Genomic DNA, 9,371 nt, shown 5'->3' on the forward strand with positions numbered 1-9,371 from the left:
GTTTCAAAATCACGGTTGAATCAGGTGACTGTTCGGTAATCATTTTTCATTTTTCAAACTCAAAACACACACACTGGTGGTCCCAACGGGGACAGTGCAACGGCATCCCGCTGCCACTCTTTCTCACATAAATGCGGGCATGCACATCCGCAACTCCCGCTCAGGAGCCAGACCCACCTGGGTGCCCTCGGCGCCGGCTACGACCAGCCTCTCATACTGCCGTGGGCCCCACCAATCAGTGGCCTGCTCTGGGTCAGCCTGTGTGGGGGACGGGCCCAGCTGGAGTCCCTCCGTGTCAGCTACAACCGGCACCTTCAGCAATGAGGGACCCCGCTGTGACATGGCCTGCTCTGCCTCCTGGCAGCTACATCCCCGCCGTGCCTCAGCCGAGGCCCGGTGCCTGGGAGCGGTCAACGTGACTTGCGGTGTTGGCGTTTGATCGAGGATTGCCTCCGCTGCGGCCGGGAGGACTGCCGGGGCCGTCATCATCTCCGTCGCGGCTGGGATGGAAGCCGGGACGGGTGCCAGGGTGGTGGTAAAGGTAAGGCCCGGGGGCCGCAGGTCTGGGCCCTCTCCCACAGATGCTGCAGGCTCCACTACCGGTGGCAGGGGTAACGGGTCGGTCAGGGCGTTGGCCGCAGGCATGGGCAGTGAGGGAGGTAGCGTGGTGGACGGCAGCAGGCCGGGCCCCTCAGCCGTATCGACCGATCCCTCGGGGACATAGGGGCGTGGGTCGCTTACCCGCTCCTCTGAGACCACCTCCACTTCGGATGCCCAAACGGTTGCGGCCAGGCCCTTCATCTCCGACGTCCACTTCGCCAGCATAAAGTGGACTTGGGCCTGGAGCTTCTGGCACATCTTGCTTCTGGATCCAGGAACGTGTTTCAGCAGAGTCCTGGCGTCCCAGCACGCTACAGCGCTAGTTACATGCGGCTGCGACCACCGCTCCTCCAGCGGCTCCGTCGGGCGCAGACATCTTGTTTCCGTCCCCCTTAGCCTCTTTCCGGCCCCTCCTCTATCGGGGCGGGGTTTTGGCCTTCGCGCCTCTGCTACTCGAGAAGACGCTCGAGCGGGAACTTTTCGCGCCAAAGATGGCGACTTCTGAATTTTTTCAGCCGGATACCTCCGGCGGTCACAAGGCGCACCTCTACCCAACGGCAGAGCGGTAAGATCCTGTTCGTGACGCCAAGTTGTCGCGGGCGGAGGAGGGGACGCCACGCTCTCCCTCTGCTGCTCGGGTCCGGCTGCCGCGGCTGCTGTGGCCTGCCGCTGCTCGGTGGCTCGAGCGATGGGCCGGATCCCGGGGACTCGAGCGGCGCTCCTCGCCCGTGAGTGAAAAGGGGAATTGGTGTTTTGGGATAGTTTATTGTCCGTGACGCCTCCCACGGTTGTGATGATTATGTGGACACCACCGCTGCTCTGGCTGGGGATCCCGGGAGTGATGGTATGGAGTAGCCAGTTGTTGTTTTGCCCCTCCGTGGGTAGGGGTTGGTGATCCCGGGGCCCAGTGATGGAATTGGAATGGTGGACAGGCGGGGATGGGGCCTGTGGAGGTGCAGGGGCGCAGGGGCAGCGCTGTGCCGCACGGCACGGAGGTACTCACTCAGCCAGTAAACACGACACAGTTCTCGGTAAACAAACGGCTGGTTGGACGGGTCCTTCGGACGGTTCACGGTGCTGATGTTCCCTGCAGTTAGCGGTGACAGTCTCTTCCCTGCATCTATGAAAGTCTCTTTGGTAGCGATGGGTTCCCACCGGTTACCCACTCCTCGGCTTCAAGCTGGGCCGAAGGAGCTCTACTCTTGCCCGCAGGCGCTGGCCCTGGGAAACTGGTGCCTTGGCGGTGGCGGTGTCTCCCCTTATCGGTCGGACTGTTGCCTTCAATCGGGACTTGGTTGTTAGGAGACAGACGTCCCCTTCACTGACGGATTTGGCAAATTATGGCGACTCCTAGCCTTGCCGGGATCCGAAAGGCCCCTGCCCTGGTGCTGACTGTTCTTCATATACTGCTCCGGTACCGCCGGGTCACCACCCGTCCGCGGTCCTTCCAGCAACCTCCGAGCAGTCCCCCTGCAGACTATCACCGCCGTCTGCTGACCTTGCTGTCACAGTCCGGGGCACACACCCGGACCAACTTCAGGCTTTACTACTGTCACTTTTCTGTCACTTCAGCTTCTCTCCTTTACCACTTCACTGTTTTACTCCTTACTCCTCCACTTCCCTAGCTTAACTCCGTTCCTCACTCAAGCTCTGCCTGAGCTCAACTCTTGGTTCCTCCCGCCTCCAGGGCTGTGCACTCCTCGGTGGGCGGAGCCAACCGCCTGGCCCACCCCCTGGTGTGGACATCAGCCCCTGGAGGAAGGCAACAAGGATTTAGGTTAGCTTGGTGTACCTGCAGGGAATGTGGGGTGCGTGTGGTGTTGTGACCTGTGACCCCTGGCTTGCCCAGGGCGTCACACCCGTGATGCACAACTGACGGGGGCGGGTACGCTCGCTAGCGATATTGGTACCGATATCGCAGTGTGTAAAGTACCCTTAAGGATATAGTCACATGCAGCATTTTTGTAGCATTTTTTTTATGCAATTTAAAGATAGTTTTAACACTTCCCACATAATCTATGCGATTTCAGAAATCTCATGTACACGCTTTTCTGTTCTGACTTGAATTTAAAGCGAACCTGTCAGGTCCAATATGAAGCCAGGACCACGAGCAGTTCTGGGTGCATATTGCTAACATGCTAATGAATATGCAGTGGCACAGGAGGATCTCACTCACCTCTCCGCCGCCAGCGCTGGATTTCGGCTCAGTGCACGTGACCCCGGAGTTTGGGTTATGTGCACTACTTCAGTTTGAAGCCAGGATGCGTACACCTAGCTTCATACTGCGCATGACCCAAACTCCACTGAGCCGCAATCCGTCGGATGCGCGGGCGGCGGAGAGGTGAGTGAGATCATCCTGTGACGCTGCGTATTCATTAGCATGTTATCACACCCACAGGGGCGTACTAACATGCTAATGAGGGGCGACTGGCCAGAGAACTAACTCCCAGAGGACTTATCCCCTCGATCATTAGCATACGGTAAAAGATCTTTAGAAATACTTTATATACAGATCTCTTTATCTATGCTAGTGTATACAGGGACGGTTAGGCAGGGATTAGCAGTATACACCCAGAACTGCTTGTGGTTCTGGCTGCATATTGCACCTGACAGGTTCCCTTTAACTGCAGCGTTTTTTACATCTGCACCATGTCAGTTCTTTCAGTATTGTTATACACAAAATATGTCCAAAACAATGGGGGAACTCCTGTATCTAGCTTAAATGCATAAATATTTACATAACTCTGAGATAAATAATCACTGAATGACAAAGCTCCGGAGAAAAAATAGTGATAAAATATTTACATGTATTCAATATTTATAATGTAAAAATAAGGTAAAAATATCAGAAAACGTGTCTAAAAGACTGAGGGACGCAGTGCTGTAATAGCCACATCCAGATATAGTGGGGAAAATAAGTATTTAATACACTGCCAATTTTGCAAGTTTATTCACCTACAAAGAATAGAGAGGTCTGTAATATTTATCGGAGGTTGTACACTTCAACTGTGACAGAACAATAAAAAAATCCAGAAAATCACATTGTATGATTATAAAATAATTAATTTGCATTTTATTTTATGAAATAAGTATTTAAACAACTACCAACCAGCACAAATTCTGGCTTTTGCAGACCTGTTATTTTTTCTTTAAGAAGCCTCCTACTCTGCACTCATTACCTGTATTATTTGCACCTGTTTGAACTCGTTACCTGTATAAAAGACACCTGTTGTTCACACATAATCACATTCCAACCTCTGCACCCTGGCCAAGACCAAAGAGCTGTTTAAGGACATCAGGGACAAAATTGTAGACCTGCACAAGGCTGGGATGGGCTACAGAAGCATAGGCAAGCAGCTTGATGAGAAGGCAACAACTGTTGGAGCAATTATTAGAGAATGTAAGAAACACAAGATGACCATCAATCTTAAGGGTACTTTACACGCTGCGATATCGGTACCGATATCACTAGCGAGCGTACCCGCCCCCGTCGGTTGTGCGTCACGGAGAAATCGCTGCCAGTGGTGCACAACATTGCTAACACCCGTCCCACGGACTTACCTTCCCTGCGACGTCATTCTGGCCGGCCATCCGCCTCCTTTCTAAGGGGGCAGTTCGTGCGGCGTCACAGCGACGTCACACGGCAGCCGTCCAATAGCAGAGGAGGGGCGGAGATGTGCAGCCGGAACATGCCTCCTACCTCCTTCCTTCCTCATTGCCGGTGGACGCAGGTAAGGAGATGTTCGTCGTTCCTGCGGTGTCACACATAGCGATGCGTGCTGCCGCAGGAACGACGAACAACATCGTACCTGCAGTAGCAACAATATTTGGAAAAGGAGCGACGTGACAACGAGCAACGATATTTCACGTTTTGCGCTCATTGATCGTCGCTCCTTGGTGTCACATGCTGCGATGTCGCTAACGGCGCCGGATGTGCGTCACTAACGACGTGAACCCGACGATATATCGTTAGCGATGTCGCAGCGTGTAAAGCACTCTTTACTCGGTATGAGGCTCCATGCAAGATCTCGCCTCGTGGGATGATGGTTTTGAGAAAGATCAAGAATGAGCCCAGAACTACATGGGAGGACCTGGTCAATGACCTGAATAGAGCTGGGACCACAGTCTCAAAGATTACACTTAGTAACACACTATACAGAGCACACAAGGTCCCCCTGCTCACGCCAACACATGTCTAGGCTCATTTGAATTTCACCAATGACCATCTGGAAGATCTAGAAAAATCATGCAAAAAGGTCATGTGGTCAGATGAGACCAAAATAAAACTTTTTGGTATCAACTCCATTCGCTGTGTTTGGAGGAAGAAGAAGGATGAGTGCAAACCCAAGAGCAGTGCCCCAACTGTGACGCATGGGGTGGAAACATCATAATTTGGGGGTGCTTTTTTGCAAAGGAAACAGGATGACTGCACCATATTGAAGGGAGGATGGATTGGGCCATGTATTGCAAGCTTTTTGCCAACAACCTCATTCCCTCAATAAGAGCATTGAAGATGGGTCGTGGCTGGGTTTACCAGCATGACAATGACCCAAAACACACAGCCAGGGCAACTAAGGATCAGCTCTGTAAGAAGCATTTCAAGGTCCTGGAGTGGCCTAGCCAATCTCCAGATCTGAACCTAATAGAAAATCTTCGGAGGAGCTCAAACGCAATGTTGCCCAACAACAGCCCTGAAACCTAAGAGATCTAAAGAAAAACTGTATGGAGGAGTCGCCAAAATCCCTGCTGCAGTGTATGCAAACCTGGTCAAGAACTACAGGAAATGTCTGACCTCTGAAATTGCAAACAAAGTTTTCTGTACCAAATATTAAGTTCTGTTTTTCTATTATATTAAATACTTATTTAATGCTATAAAATGCAAATTAATTATTTAAAAATCGGCAGAGTATCAAATACTTATTTTCCACACTGTAAGGCATAGAAACTTCTTATTCCGGCCATTTTGATGCACTTTAGATTGCACTTTAGTTTATCCTTAGGGCTTGTGAAGTGCTTGTTGATACCAGGATATCTAAGTTAGGTCTGAATTGGGATCGGTGCAATATACTGTATAAGTCACTTGTAAGGCCACATCTGGAATATGGGATCCAGTTTTGGGCTCCACATTTTAAAAAGGATATTCAGAAGATAAAGTCAGTTCAAAGGCGGTTAACTAGACTACTACAAGGAATGGAGGCCGCCTGTATGATAAGAGGTTGGAAAAGTTAGATATGTTTAGCTTAGAAAAAAAGACGTCTCAGAGGAGATCTCATTTATATGTATAAATACATGTGTGGTCAATATAAAGGACTGACACATGACTTATTCCTTCCGAAGACAATGCTGAGGACATGGGGCATACACTGCAAGAAGAAAGGCGATTCCGGCAGCTAAATAGGAAAGGGTTCTTTACAGTTACAGCAGTCAGACTGTGGAATGCCGACCACAAGAGGTAGTAATGGCAGATACTATAACAGCTTTTAACAAAGGGCTGGATGATTTCCTCACTACACAAAACATTGTTGGTTATAAATGATTTAGTGACAAAATGTATAATTGGTGGAGGAAGGTTGAATTAGATGGACCTAGGGCTTTTTCAACCTAAGTAACTGTGTATATATATATATATATATATATATATATATATATATATATATATATACAATTACTTACATATTTACTTCTATGATCTATGCATAAAAATTTTTTGTGTGGTGCCTATTCACACCTATGATATGTGAGCTGTACACTTAAACATAGTTTTATTTAAAATATTGTCAATAACATTTCTGTTTCTATAAAGTGCACAAAGACTATTTTTCTCCTGTTTACAGTAGCTATTACACATGTACTGTAGATAAAGCACTTATGTAAACACCCATAAAAAGTTGCAAAAAAGTGACAAAAATGCCATAAAATGGGCATTTTTAACAGTGTTTTTACCGCCACGAGTGCAACTTTTAGCTGCAGACAAAAGAACCCAGCAAAAACGCTGCGTGTGAACACTGCCTTAGTGTAAATAGCGATGGTTCCAAAAACCTGATGTATGTAGGGCTTGAGTCATACAGTGCCTACAAGTAGTATTCAACCCCCTGCAGATTTAGCAGGTTTGATAAGATGCAAATAAGTTAGAGCCTGCAAACTTCAAACAAGAGCAGGATTTATTAACAGATGCATAAATCTTACAAACCAACAAGTTATGTTGCTCAGTTAAATTTTAATAAATTTTCAACATAAAAGTGTGGGTCAATTATTATTCAACCCCTAGGTTTAATATTTTGTGGAATAAACCTTGTTTGCAATAACAGCTAATAATCGTCTTTAAAAGACCTGATCAGGCTGGCACAGGTCTCTGACGTTATCTTGGCCCACTCCTCCATGCAGATCTTCTCCAAGTTATCTAGGTTCTTTGGGTGTCTCATGTGGACTTTAATCTTGAGCTCCTTCCACAAGTTTTCAATTGGGTTAAGGTCAGGAGACTGACTAGGCCACTGCAACACCTTGATTTTTTCCCTCTTGAACCAGGCCTTGGTTTTCTTGGCTATGTGCTTTGGGTCGTTGTCTTGTTAGAAGATGAAATGACGACCCATCTTAAGATCCTTGATGGAGGAGCGGAGGTTCTTGACCAAAATCTCCAGGTAGGCCGTGCTATCCATCTTCCCATGGATGCGGACCAGATGGCCAGGCCCCTTGGCTGAGAAACAGCCCCACAGCATGATGCTGCCACCACCATGCTTGACTGTAGGGATGGTATTCTTGTGGTCGTATGCAGTGCCATCCGGTCTCCAAACGTCACGTGTGTGGTTGGCACCAAAGATCTCGATCTTGGTCTCATCAGACCAGAGAACCTTGAACCAGTCTGTCTCAGAGTCCTCCAAGTGATCATGAGCAAACTGTAGACGAGCCTTGAAATGACGCTTTGAAAGTAAAGGTACCTTACAGGCTCGTCTGGAACGGAGACCATTGCGGTGGAGTACGTTACTTATGGTATTGACTGAAACCAATGTCCCCACTGCCATGAGATCTTCCCGGAGCTCCTTGCTTGTTGTCCTTGGGTTAGCCTTGACTCTTCGGACAAGCCTGGCCTCGGCACGGGAGGAAACCTTCAAAGGCTGTCTAGGCCGTGGAAGGCTAACAGTAGTTCCATAAGCCTTCCACTTCTGGATGATGCTCCCAACAGTGGAGACTGGTAGGCCCAACTCCTTGGAAAGGGTTTTGTACCCCTTGCCAGCCTTGTGACCCTCCACGATCTTGTCTCTGATGGCCTTGGAATGCTCCTTTGTCTTTCCCATGTTGACCATGTATGAGTGCTGTTCACAAGTTTGGGGAGGGTCTTAATTAGTCAGAAAAGGCTGGAAAAAGAGATAATTAATCCAAACATGTGAAGCTCATTGTTCTTTGTGCCTGAACTACTTCTTAATACTTTAGGGGAACCAAACAGAATTCTGGTGGTTTGAGGGGTTGAATAATAAATGACCCTCTGAATAAACTTTTCACAATTTAAAAAAAAAAAAAAAAGAAATAACATTTTTTTTTTGCTGCAGTGCATTTCACACTTCCAGGCTGATCTACAGTCCAAATGTCACAATGCCAAGTTAATTCCGAATGTGTAAACCTGCTAAATCTGCAGGGGGTTGAATACTACTTGTAGGCACTGTACGTCCTTCACAAAGATTAACCTGCCCAACTCCAGCCTTGCTGAAGCATCCCCAGATCATCACCGATCCTTTACCAAATTTCACAGTGGGTGCAAGACACTGTGGCTTGTACGCCTCTCCAGGTCTCCATCTACCCATTAGACAACCAGGTATTGGGCAAAGCTAAAAACTAGGTAAAGAAAATTCAACAAACATCTTTGCGAAGGATGTATGAATCAAGCCGCATACAAGGTTATCCTGGAAAAATAGTTGCTTTCTTCTGCTCAGGCAATGTTCCACAACTCTGAGGACTGTTTTTTTCCAGCAGGAAAATGCGCTATGCCACACACCTAGGTCAATCAATGTCAAAACCCTGTCATGGCCAGCCCAATCTCCAGACCTGAACCCCATTGAAAACCTATGGAATGTAATCAAGAGGAAGATGAACAGTCACAAGCTATCAAACAAAGAAGAACTACTTCCATTTTTGCGCCAGGAGTGGCATAAGGTCACCCAAAAGCAGTGTGAAAGACTGGTGGAAAGAGTGCCAAGACGCATGAAAGCTGGGATTAATAAAAATAATGGTTATTCCACAAAATATTGATTTCTGAACTCTTCCTGAGGTAAAACATTATTAGTATTGTGGTTTCTAAATGATTATGAACTTGTTTTCTTTGCATTATTTGAGGTCTGAAGGCAATGCATTGTTTTGTTATTTTGACCATTTCTCATTTTCAGAAAATATATACAAAATGTATTGCTTGGAAATTCGGAGACGTTGTCAGTAGTTTATAGAATAAAAGAACAATTTACATTTTACTCAAAAATATACCTAGAAAAAGAAAGCTCAGAAAAACTGAAAATTTGGAAGTGGTCTCTTAATTTTTGCAAGAGCTGTATATTTTTTGGCTAAAATACAATGGAAATGTGTCATATTTAACTTTATGCCTTTTAGAGATTAGTTCATCTTCAACTTGCTTAACTGTTCACAATAGCAGTAAATTTGGCCAAGGATGCCTAAAGTTTTGTATACCACACTGTATAGCGATACTGTAGGTCTGTCAGCTGGGAGTTATCGGTTATCTCATGTGTATGACCAAGTGTCGTCTTGCTGCATCACGGATCTTGCAGTTG

Source organism: Anomaloglossus baeobatrachus, chromosome 4, assembly GCF_048569485.1.
Source record: "Anomaloglossus baeobatrachus isolate aAnoBae1 chromosome 4, aAnoBae1.hap1, whole genome shotgun sequence".
Lineage (NCBI taxonomy): Eukaryota > Metazoa > Chordata > Amphibia > Anura > Aromobatidae > Anomaloglossus > Anomaloglossus baeobatrachus.